Source organism: Pan paniscus, chromosome 15 (genome assembly GCF_029289425.2).
Source record: "Pan paniscus chromosome 15, NHGRI_mPanPan1-v2.0_pri, whole genome shotgun sequence".
Taxonomy (NCBI): domain Eukaryota; kingdom Metazoa; phylum Chordata; class Mammalia; order Primates; family Hominidae; genus Pan; species Pan paniscus.
The window spans coordinates 102186889-102199191 of record NC_073264.2 but is presented as its reverse complement, the minus strand read 5'-3'; the positions used below and the strand labels follow the sequence as shown (position 1 = coordinate 102199191).

The following is a 12303-nucleotide window of genomic DNA, read 5'->3' as shown; positions in this document are numbered from 1 at the left end:
GAGAGCGCTGAGACAATGTCTCTCTTCTGAGGCTGGTTGTCCTAGAGATGACCAGATCCAAGAATGTGTCACCTGTACCTGCCTCGAAACAAACAAAAAGAGGGCCCCAGCGTCAGACTCTAGCGACAAAGGAGTCCTGAAGACCAGACACACCTGCCCAAGGCACACTCAGGTGCAATCACTGGACAATGTGCTCTGAGGACTGGCCATTGGAGTCCAGCGACAGTCCCAGAGGGCACAGGCAGGCTCAGGGAGCTCCACCAGTAACTTGCCTTAGAACAACCTGACATCCATGTGCTTCCCTCAAGGCTGACACTCTCTCAAGGATGGAGACCACCAGGGAGTAGCAGGTCAGGGGAGTAGCAGGTGAGAAGCAGCATTGGCTCTGCGCTCCACCATCCACCACCCATTCGTGTGTCCGGAGAGGTGCGAGGTTAGTGCTGGAAGCAGGAAGCCCTCTGGGTATGACTTGGTATGGAGAAGAGGCAGATCCACGTGATTTATCCTTAAAAAAAGCAAACCACCATTAAACTCAGTGCACACAAAAAGGACCCTCCTCTCCCACTGCCTCCAGGGAGTCCACAGGAAGAACCAGCACAGAGAGTGAAGGCAGAACCCAAGGGCTAGGATCACAGCCAAGCTCACGTTCCCAGACAGGGAAGCCCAAGCCGTACCTGAGAGGGGCTGACATCCGAGGCTTTGTCCTGGAGACAGCAGGGTCTGAGCGTCTTCCTCGACAGAGTTTGATACGCAAATAAGAGTCTCCCCCTGTATATTCGCCATTAATCAAGTGAACATACAAAGGGTATCCTCTCTTCAAGTACCAAAGAGTGGCTCAAAGAGCAGGTGAGGACTATGCCGGGTCTTCGCCGGAGTGGACATCTCCTCCTGCGAGGCCTGAGACCAAGGGGGAGGGGCCCGGTGACAAGCCTCATCTGGCTGGCCCTGGAGCTGGGGCCTGCCATACAGTTGACTTTACTTCCCAGCATCTCTTCAAGACAGGATTGGTTACCAAAAGACAGGCAATCCTGTACCATTTGAAATAATGTAAATGTAAAATGGCTGAAATCCCTTTAGGGCCTGCAAAAACACCCTGGGAGAAGAACCTCTGCCTCTGCCCAAAGCCACTGCCTCCAGGAAGCCCTCCTGGTGAACACTGGCTAAGGGAGGTTAGAAGATGCAGTAACATGCATCATTAAAGAAAAAAGAGAAACAGAAATCCAACACACTCCGTTTGCAAATCACAAAGCAGCACTGTGACAAGTGTCCCTTCTCCTGAATTTGGCATTGTATTCAGAAAGCCATCTGAGCAGTTAGTTGTTACTCAGAAGTATTCATCTAGGGCAAGATTCGTCAAAGGAAAATGAGATTCTCATGGGCCAACTCTCTCTGAATAAACACATACTAACACCAGGAATCCAAGGGTCTTTCCATTGGCAAGAATCCCTAAAGGACACCAATGGACTAAGAGAGCAGTGGGGCTTAGAGGTCCCAGCAGCAAGTCCTGTAGCCACACTGGGTGCTCTGGGGCCTCCTTCCTGTGGACTGGCCTTCCCTCAAGTGGACAGTGAGGTCCAAAAGTCACTCCAAGGATGGGCTAGGTATGGAGAGTGGGTAGACCAGATGACCCACATCTACATTAGACATTGACGTTGCTGACGGTCATTCTTTCACGTATCTGGGAGATGCACTGACCACGAGACCTCTTCCCAGAGGCTGGCATCATGCTGGGCAGACCTGCCGGAGTAGCAGCCCATGGATGCTTTGTGATAAGTAGGGCCCATCAAGGGAGGCCCTTTGTTCTTTTCTTTTTTTTTAACCTATTGTGTTGAGACAGGGGTCTCTGTCAGCCAGGCTGAAGTGCAGTGGCACAATCTTGGCTCACTACAACCTCCCAACTCCCGGGCTCAAGTGATCCTCCAGCCTCAACCTCCTAAGTACTGGGACCACAGGCGCACACCATGACGCCCAGCTAATTTTTGTATTTTTTGCAGAGATGGGGTTTTGCCAAGTTGCCCACGCTAGTTTCGAACTCCTGGGCTTAAGCCATCCACCGTCTCAGCCTCCCAAAGGGCTGGGGTTACAAGCGTGAGCCACCGTGCCCGGCCAAGGTAGGCCCTTTTTGCTAGGCAGAACAGGTGGTCTGAAAAGAAGACCCTATATCATCTCCAAAGCCAGCATCTCTTCCAGAAAGTTCTTGGAAGGATGCATGAGATAAGGAGGGTCAGAGAACCAGGTCACAAACAGCAAGACAGAGGCACATGCCCTGTGGTCAACCATCCACACCCCAGGGCTATCCTGGCCATCTAACAGGTTGCTGGAGTCAGCCTTGTTCCCAAGAAGGCTTCCCAGGCAGGATTTGCTCCCCAGAGAGAGTCTGCCCTTGTATAATCATTGCAAGTAAAGCAAATGCATGAAGGATTACCTCTCTTCAAGTAGCAAATGATGGCAGTGACAGGAAGGCCATTTCCTCTGTGACTAAGTTGCCACCAGCTCCAGGAGCAAGCCTTAGAGACACAGATGGGATCTGCATGGTGAGAGCAGCACACCGAGGTGTGAAGTGCAGGCCTGTGAGTGAATCACACATCTATTCCTTCCATAGCCCCTGAAGCAGTGCCCCTTCCTGAAATTGACAGCCCACTCAGGTATTCTCCAAGGTACAACTAGTCACAGTAAAAGAGGTTCATTCCAGAAAATGCATTGCAATCATGGTAAACATACAGAGAACAAACTTCATTCAAGGTCAATGAGGCAATACTGAGAACACAGCCTTGTAACAACACATTATGTGTGCACCAAGGGCAGTGAGCAAACAGCAGAGAAGCTGACGGCGTATTTCATACAAAGTACAATTCTGTGTCTGTCCGTCCTGTACCCAGGAGGGGTACAGATAACATCTCCTCTTCCATGGCGACTTCACGTCCTCCGAGGTTTTCAAAGCAGCATTTGATACTGAAAACGTGGATTTTCCTCTATGATTAATCATAAATAATGTACTCATAGAAGGAGAATCTACCTTTTAAATACCAAAGAAGGATTCCATCCAGGAAAGCGTGCACCTGTGCTTGAGTCATCAGAAAAGAAAGTCACATGAGGCAGACGAGCTTCCAGGGAAGAACTGGCACCAGGAGACCCACCATTTAATCTTCACCAAGTTGGCGTCTCGAGATGGTTCTCGGGCATACCCCGTTCATTCAGATACGACGTGCAGCCTACCATCTTTGCACCTACTCAGGCCCTACGGTCTCTTCCAGAAACATTTCCAAAGCAGCATTTGATACTGAAAACATGGATTTTCCTCTATGATTAACCAGGAATCACGTAAACATAGAAGGAATATCCACGTTTTAAATACCAAAGAAGGACTGGGCTCTGGAAAGGACAAATCTGAACACAGTTCATGGAAAATGGAAGCAAGACAGCAAAGCAACCGTTTTCAGTCCCATAGCATAGCCGTGACAACACACCACAGCCTGTGCAGCAAGCTGGCTCCTCAGCGAAAGGGGGCTTCTAAAGGTGATGGTCAGCAGACATATGGCACGAACTCAGCACATGTTCTGCGGCCCACCATCTTTCCACTTACCCTGGAGGGCTCAGCCCCACCTCACGTCCCTGATGGTGGCTTCAGTCCAGCCATGATCCCAAGGCAGCATTTGATACTGAAAACGTGGATTTTCCTCTATGATTAACCATCAAACACGTAACCATAGAAGGAAAATCTACCTTTTAAATACCAAAGAAGGTTTCATCCCGGAAAGCACGAACCTAAGTACAGTCCATCAAACACAAAAGTAACATAGCACAGAGGAGAGCATTCGGCCTCATGGAGAAAATGACGACGGAGCCCAGCCGCTTGGCCGAGCGGGCAGCTCGCGAGAGGGGTCTCCTCAAGGCGGGTGGGTGGTCCGCAGACATATGGCACGAATTCAGCACATGTTCTGAGGTCCACCGACTTTCCACTTACCCTGGAGTGGGGGGGGGACTTTATTGTCTCTTCCCTGATGGTGGTTTCAGTCCAGGAATGTTTCCAAGCAGCATTTGATACTGAAAACGTGGAATTTCCTCTATGTTTAACCATAAATAACATAAACATAGAAGGAATATCCACCTTTTAAATACCAAAGAAGGATTGAGTCCTGGAAAGCATGAACCTAAGCACAATCTATCAAAATTAAGGACAGCACAGGATAGGTGCAGTCGGCAGGGGCCTCCCGGGCTAGCGGCAGTGACATGGGCCCTGCGGAGGACGCATGTCCCAGGACAGACCTTGCTAACAAGAGCTTAGGTTCTGGGATTCACCTTCCATCACTCTCCGCATGGGGGAGGGAGCTAACCTTCCTCTCAGAAATGTTCAGAAACGTTTTAAAAGCAGCCTTAGATACTGAAAATGCGGATTTTCCTCTATGATTCACCATAAATCCTGTAAGCATAGAAGGAACATCCACCTTTTAGATGGGAAAAGTGGGAACAGCCCTGGAGAGCACAAACGCAAACATGATTCATGAAAGACAGAAGGTAACGGAAGCAGGTGAGCACTTCGCGAGTCCCACGTGGGAAGCGCAGGGCCCACCCCTGGCCTCTTCACATCCAGAGATGGAACTCCTATGCAGGCATACGTAAGTTTGGGGTCTGCCCTGCTGTCACTCGTCTGGGTGGGGGTAACCCTAATGTCTCTTCCCTAATGGAGACTTCATGGTCAAGAGCGTTTCCAAAGTAGCATTTAATTCTGAAAAAAAAAAAAAAAAAAAAGTGAATGTACATCAAAAATTTGCCACAAGTAAAGCAGGCAAAGTAGGGATTCTATGCTTTGAATTCGAAAAATATCAAAAACAAAAAGAAAATAAGCCTGTCAGGTTCCTGAAGTCAGCATCGCCTCCATGAAGCCCTCCCAAGGCACCTAATGACCAATGTCATGTAACTGTGGGCTGGAGCATCCTTCACATACCTTGGAAGGAGAAGGACACCCAAGAATCTTCCAGAGACTGAAGCTTGTGTCCAGAAAGTTTCAATCGGCAGGACTGGTCATGTTGGTGTGACAGACTGAGGAATAGGCAAACAGGTCAAAAACAACGTCTCTTTAAATACAACTGAGAGAGGTAGCAAAACATGATGCTCACCAGCCCCTACCACCACCACCCTCCACCACCACCACCACCACCACCACCAACACCACCACCACCACCACCAATACCACCACCATCACCAACACCACCACCACCAACACCACCACCACCACCACCAATACCACCACCACCACCATCACCACCAATACCACCACCACCACCACCACCACCAATACCACCACCACCACCACCACCGCCACCACCACCACCACCAACACCACCACCAATACCACCACCGCCACCACCACCACCACAACCACCACCACCACCACCACCAATACCACCACCACCACCACCACCAATACCACCACGACCACCACCACCACCGCCACCACCACCACCACCAACACCACCACCAATACCACCACCGCCACCACCACCACCGCCACCACCACCGCCACCACCACCACCAATACCACCACCACCACCCACCACCACCATCACCACCAACCACCACCACCACAACCACCACCACCACCAACCACCACCACCACCACCACCACCACCACCACCACCACCACCACCCTCCAAAAACAATGATCACAGCTTCCAGAAAAATCATTTTTGGGGTGGAGTGGATGCAGAGGCTTACTAAAATAGCGACAACACATGCCTCCCAAAGCAAAAAATGAAGGACCAATAATCCCAGACTCAAACCCTATCTCGCAAGGGTGCCATCACTCCAGGAAGTGCCGCTAAAACGGCTTCAGTTCTGAGGACCAGGAGACATTTTCCACAAGCAAAGCGTATGCTCCATGTCCCACCCTCCATTCACATTCCACACACGGACAACCTACACCAATCTCACTTCTCTAAAGCTGGAACTGGTTCAAAAAAGTCTTGTACTTGAAAACCACTACTTCTCACACATGCAGAGTTAGGCATTCCTCCTATTGGCGAATGGATCAGTGAGCGGACCCGATAACGCCCATTGTCTGCTATTAGCCAGTCCCTCCCCTGCAGTCACAGCTTGTTGAGGAAGCAAGTCTGATCCCCCGAAGCCCCCAAGCACGATTTGGCATAAATAAAGCACATCTACATGGACAAGCGTTCTGCACATACCAGCCAGAGCAAGGCCACTTCCCCCAGGTAGGGGCTGCCTCCACGAGGCCCTGTTGAGAACCAGTGGGACATGGCTGGTTAGGGAATTGGACGGTCTGAGTCATAAACATGTATTCTGTGTGGCCAGACATCATTCATGTCCCCAGGAGTGGGTCTTGCCAGGATGGTCCTGAAGGAGGGGGACATGTGATTGAGGAATAGCTGCTGGCTGGGCTTGGGGGTCTTATTTTGGTAACTGAAACAGCGGCAGCCTGGAAGAGCTGGGGTAGGTGTAGTAACTAGCCAAGGAACTCTTCTTCCCCTGTGTTGGGAGAAAGGTCAGCCCACACACTGTCTCTTCCGAGGGGCTGGCATCCCTCCCTGAGGGGCCTGGCTAGGGTACCCAGGCTAGTGAACTGACACATCCGTGTCTGCCCCGGGCCCTCAGCTCTAGGTGCAGCTGACTCCCCAGGCCCTGCTGTGGGATGTGGCTGCAGCAGCCCTGCTCAGGACTTGTCCTTAATTGCAAATGCCCCTAATTGGTTTCTTCCGCTTTTTTCACCTGCCCCCTCCCCACTTCCTCCTGGAATGGGCTTCCCTGATGGTACTTCCTCTGTGATTAACCATAAATCCTGTAAGCATAGAAAGTTGCTGGCCGGATGCAGTGGCTCACACCTGTAATCCCAGCACTTTGGGAAGCCGAGGTGGACGGATCACCTGAGGTCAGGAGTTCGAAACCAGCCTGGCCAACATGGCAAAACCCCATCTCTACTAAAAATACAAAAATTAGCCAGGCACGGTGGTGGGTACCTGCAATCCCAGCACTTTCGGAGGCTGAGGCAGGCAGATCACAAGGTCAGGAGAGCGAGACCATCCTGGCTAACACAGTGAAACCCCATCTCTACTAAAAATACACAAAATTAGCCGGGTGTGGTGGCGGGCACCTGTAGTCCCAGCTACTCAGGAGGCTGAGGCAGGAGAATGGGATGAACCCGGGAGGCGGAGCTTGCAGTGAGTCGAGATTGCGCCACTGCACTCCAGCCTGGGCAACTGTGTGAGACTCCGTCTCAAAAAAAAAAAAAATCAGTTTGCCTCCCATGTAGTCATAAACATTCCCATCCTCCTCACGTATTTGCCATTTTTTTTCCAGTGTATACCTATGTCCTCCCTATTCTTTAGAGTTTAAGCTTTGGCAATCAAGAGACAAGCTAGTGTATATTTTGACATTCTTCTAAAACTCTGAAAGCTGTGTTACACATGGTTTTGTTCATATTTCTTGGTCCATTTCTTAACAAGAAATTGGTGGTGTAGGACCTAACTTTTTATGTATAGATTTACCTTAGGAAACAGGATTATATGGTGATTCATTCAATAAAGTCTCAATTCTCAAAAGAAAAAACAAATAAAGGAAAACACTTGCCAGCTGTTCCACCATCTGCGCACATACCCTCTGCAAGGGGCTGACAGACACCCACACCGTGTTCCTGAACTTCACACCACGTACAGCAAGTCCTTCAAGGAGGCACTCAGTGCTTTAGGAGGTCCACTGTGGGGTATCTGCCACACACAGAGTGAACACATCACCGACAGCCTCCCTCCAACCATTCCTGGCCAGCTTCTGGGGTGCTGTCTCTCTTCCAGAGCCCAGGGTGTCCTCCTGCAAAGGAAACAGACGGCAAGGGTTAACACACAAGGATACGTACCATCGGAGATGCAAGGCTTCCTTGAGGCCCTCCTCTGACGTACCTGAGGTGATGGAGGCAACAGTGACCCTCTCCTGACATAAGCAGCAGTGAGAGCAGAATCCCCCCTCGATGGGAGACAAGGATCTGGTCGAAAGAGAACTGTCCATGTCGCGTCATCCAACAACTGTGCTTCCCCTTCCACAGGGGACTCAGAGCCAGTGTCCCCTCCAGAGGTCCTCAGGCTGAGGGTCCACCGGCCAAGTGGCACGTGTCATATACAGACTGTGGGGCCTGCCGTCTGCTCCCACAGCTGCACCTTCCCTGAAGTGGGCACCCCATCATTTAGAAGGGTGGCACTCAAATGAGTAAAACAGGTTGACTATGCAGGCCACAGCTTGGACAGCCTTTCTTGATGGAATGTCCTGACATGAAGACCGGTGCTGCTTCTCCAAAGTGTTTCTGCCACCGGGAAGTTCTCTGGAGGGAGGCCAGAGCCCAAAGGATGGGTGGAGCAGCTGCCCACTGTCTGAAGGGCACCTGCTGAGGCCAGCATGGTCCCAGTGTCACCAATGGACTGCCGTTAGCATCTCCTTCCAGAAGTGGGTTCTGACCTTTCCCGATGGCACATGATTCTCAAATAGAAGTGCACCATATTTTTCATCATAAATAAAGGGAAAAAACACAGATAACCTTTCCTCCAGTACCAAAGTGTAGCCCGGAGAGCAGTCCCACAGCCTCTAGTTCTGGCTGGCAGAGCTCCAGGAAGCCCTCCTGGGGGACAGGGATGCTGAGGTTCGGGGGACAGGGATGCTGAGGTTCAGAGGACCAGGTGGCCGTGGGGCTGACGCGTATGCTCTCTGGGCAACACCCATCACTCACCCCAGAGAGCTGCTGACGCCACCAAAGCTCCCAGCTCAAACAGCCTTTCCCTTCAAGTGGGATTCGATACTGAAAAAAGAGTGGCCACAAATGATTCGTCACAAATAAAATGAACACACTGGGGAACCCTCTTCTCTTCCAGGGCCCAAGGATGGACTGAGTGTGGGGACTGGACACCCAGACAGCACTGTCTTCGGGAAGGCATGTGTTCTGCCGTCAGCCATTGTTCACTGCTCCCGATTTGGGGCAGACACCAATGTCAGACACCGTCTCTCTGCTGTTGGTGATCAAGGAGCACATCTCTCAGAGGCAGAACTGGCACCTAGAAAGAGTGGGGCGGGGGCCGGGCGCACTGGCTCATGCCTGTAATCCCAGCACTTTGGGAGGCCAAGGTGGGCGTGGATCATGAGGTCAGGAGTTCAAGACCAGCCTGGCCAACATGGTGAAACCCCGTCTCTGCTAAAAATACAAAAAATTAGCTGGGCCTGGTGGCGGGCGCCTGTAATCCCAGCTACTTGGAAGGCTGAGGCAAGAGAATCGCTTGAACCTGGGAGGCAGAGGTTACAGTGAGCCAAGATCGTGCCATTGCACTCCAGCCCAGGAGACAGTGCGAGACTCTGTGTCAAAAAAAAAAAGAAAGAAAAAAAGAAAAGAAAAGTAAAGAAAGAGCGGGGCAGGGAGGATTAGGCTCCAGTAAATCACCACTCTGAGAAATCCCATCTCCCAGAACCACAGGGACGCCTTCTGCCACAGTTGCTACCCCCACTCAATTCTTCTGTGGAGGTGCGGGTGGCAGTCCCCCAGATGGCATGTCCTCATGTCCCCTTCAGCCATCCCCTCAAGCCTCTGGAGAGAGCGGATGGGGGCAGGGGTCTTCATTGCTTATTTGTTTTTGTTGTTGTGGCAGCTGCTTCCTTTTTTATTTTTTTCTTGGCTGCTATGATCTGAACTCTTCTCAAATGTTGGGGAACGCTTCTCAATGGAGCCTGGAAGTGCATCTCCCCAGCCTCCCTGGCAGCGGGGAACTGGCATGTGGTTGAGGCCTCGCCAACTGTGCCTGTCCGAGAGGTGGGCGTGGACTGAGGACTGAGGACTGAGCATGGTCCCTGAGCCCACCAACACACAAAGTCACCGAGGGGCTGCCGGGACAAATCCTCCATGTACATACCAAGAGAGGTAGTGACACCAGGTCCCATGCTCAGGGTCCCATCGGGGATGGAGGCACTTCAAGGAGATATTTGATACCGAAAAAGAAGTGCACCATGTTTGTTTCGTCACATATAAAGCGAAAATAACATGGGCGACTTCTTTTCAGGTACCAGAGACGAGCACGTCTTCCCTGCCAGAGGCACACCTGGGCGTGAAGGGACACCGAGGGTCAGGGCGTGAGGGCAGGGCCGGGCAGACGCTGCCAATCAAACTTATGCTCAATTAAGCCTAAAAGCATCAGGTAAGTTGGCTCACCCCAGGGGAGGCGGGGGGCATGCTGCGGAGGGCTGGGCTGACACTGAGCAGAGGCGGACGGTCATCACGGATAAAGCAAACCGATCCCAGACTCCCTCTACTTCGGGATCCCAGGAAGTCTTCATGGGCAGAGTTCAATAATCAGGGCAGACGGCTTTCGGAATGTTTACTATCAACCCTGCAAATGCTCATGGAGAGCATCACTTCAGAGAAAATGGGATGGTCCTGGACCCAAAAATAGAATCTCCTCCATGAGCCCATGGTTCCAGGAAGGAGATGGGAAGACAAAGATATCGAATCAGGAGAAAAAAACCACCAAGGCAGCCCCGGCTCTCGGTGGACCCATCTCTCTGTGCACCTTGCATGGTGCTGACCACCGCGCCTCCTCTCTAAAGTGCTCCGGGTTCCCTGGAGGCATGGCTTGGTTCTGAAACACTGACAGTTCAGTGTGAGTTGTGACAAATACAGCCAACCCACAGAGAGCCAAAGGACAGCAGGGGCCAGGAAAGGACAACGGCTTCCCCAAGTCCACATCACTTGCAGGGCAGCCTCCCAGAGAGAGGTGGATTCGAGAGAGAGTGAATCGGGGCAGAAGTTCTGGGGCCCACCATCCATCAGGCCTTCCAGAGAGGACCCAGTGACCCATTGCTGGACACAAAACACGGTAATTGGGCATCATTTGTCAACCATAAATTAAATCACTAAGACAAAGCTTTGAAAGCATAAGTCCATAAGAAAAGTCACCTTCCACCAAAACCCTGCCTTAAATAGGACACTGAAGATAGACAGGCAAACCGTGAGAAACACATCATTGAAAAAAATGCAGGCTTTCCCAGTCACACTGGAAAACACACTGTGGTATCATCTGTTTGTATTGCAAATAAGATAAAATCTAACTCCAACTGGCTTAAACAAGTAAGGGATTTATAGACGTATATAACTAAAAAGTACAGAGACAGAGCAAGATTCAGGCAGGGTTTGATCTAGGGACTCAAATGATATCATCCAGGCTCTTCTCTAGGTCTCCAAGATGCCTTTCATGGTACAGACTCCCTCTTCTGTGTCTGTGTGGCACTAAGCCCTCTCCTCTCAGTCCTTAAATGGCTGTGGGACCTTCGAAGCTCACGTCAAAGTTCACTGTCTATTCCCAGCTGAATGGAATAGATAGTGTCTACTCTGGCAGCTATCACAGGAAAGGGAGAAACAGTTTCTTTCCCAGAAGCTGCAGCAAGCATCTCCTTGCCTATCACTGGCCCAGTGGGGTCATGGGCCTATTCCGGAAGCAATTGCAGTGGCAAAGAAGAAGAGATCAAGAGATTCGCTTAAGCCTGGGCTGGTGGAGGAAGTGGGGCAGGGTCAATGCAATCAAAGCACACGGCGGGAAGAGGGGAGCTTTCATTAAAAAAAAAAAAAAAAACAAGGAGAAATTTAGGAAGGAGAAAAGACATGGGGTAGGGAGGTCCTGATCAGCGTCCACTACAGGGGCCCATGTGCCTTCCCTGAAGTTGCACCCAAACCAAGACGTCTTCAAGGCAGAATAGGATACTGAAAAAGAAGTGCACCGCGAATGTTTCGTCACAAATAAAGCGAAAAAAACACGGGCAACTTCTCATTAAGTACCGCACGTCAGCACCGTTGACAACACTGCTTCTCCGCGGCTGGTATCACTTCTGCGGGCTTCCTGAGAGCACATGGGTCCTGATGCGCACCGGGCAACCGGTGACAAAGATATGGCCGTGCATACAACCCCCTCAAGACCTGGGAGACGTCTAACAGGTCTGCCCCCTCTGCACAGGTGGCATTGTGTCCTGGAGCTGCTTGTGGGCACGATGTGTTCAATTCCTCAATAACAAAAAGTCTCCTCCAGTAGCACAGAATATGACAATGGCACAGAAACACTGATTTTGCATCCTAAAAGTCCTCCTGAGGATACATGAGGAGGGATCAGGAGAGTCACAATAACTCCCCAGATAAGATGGATGAGATCTACCACCCACCCTTTAGGGACAAACAGCAAAATGTCTGCCCTGATGGAGCCTCTGAGCCAAGGGAGTCGTCATAGAATGGGTAGCGCAAGGGATTTTTTAACATTTGCCTCAAACAGATGGAAT

The 12303-nt window shown here is 51.0% G+C and overlaps 1 long non-coding RNA gene and 2 other non-coding genes across 3 annotated transcripts; all 3 read right to left on the bottom strand.

Moving 5' to 3' along the window:
* Positions 1–2711: 2711 nt before the first annotated feature.
* On the bottom strand, positions 2712–5369 carry LOC134729025 (uncharacterized). The gene is made up of 2 exons (XR_010109856.1): positions 4946–5369; positions 2712–4726 (listed from the first exon to the last, which is right to left on the bottom strand). It is a non-coding gene; the product is annotated as an uncharacterized LOC134729025 (long non-coding RNA).
* MIR654 (microRNA mir-654) lies at positions 3516–3570 on the bottom strand. The gene has a single exon (NR_163063.1). It is a non-coding gene; the product is annotated as a microRNA mir-654 (primary transcript).
* MIR376C (microRNA mir-376c) lies at positions 4051–4108 on the bottom strand. Its single transcript, NR_163117.1, has one exon. It is a non-coding gene; the product is annotated as a microRNA mir-376c (primary transcript).
* Positions 5370–12303: the final 6934 nt, after the last annotated feature.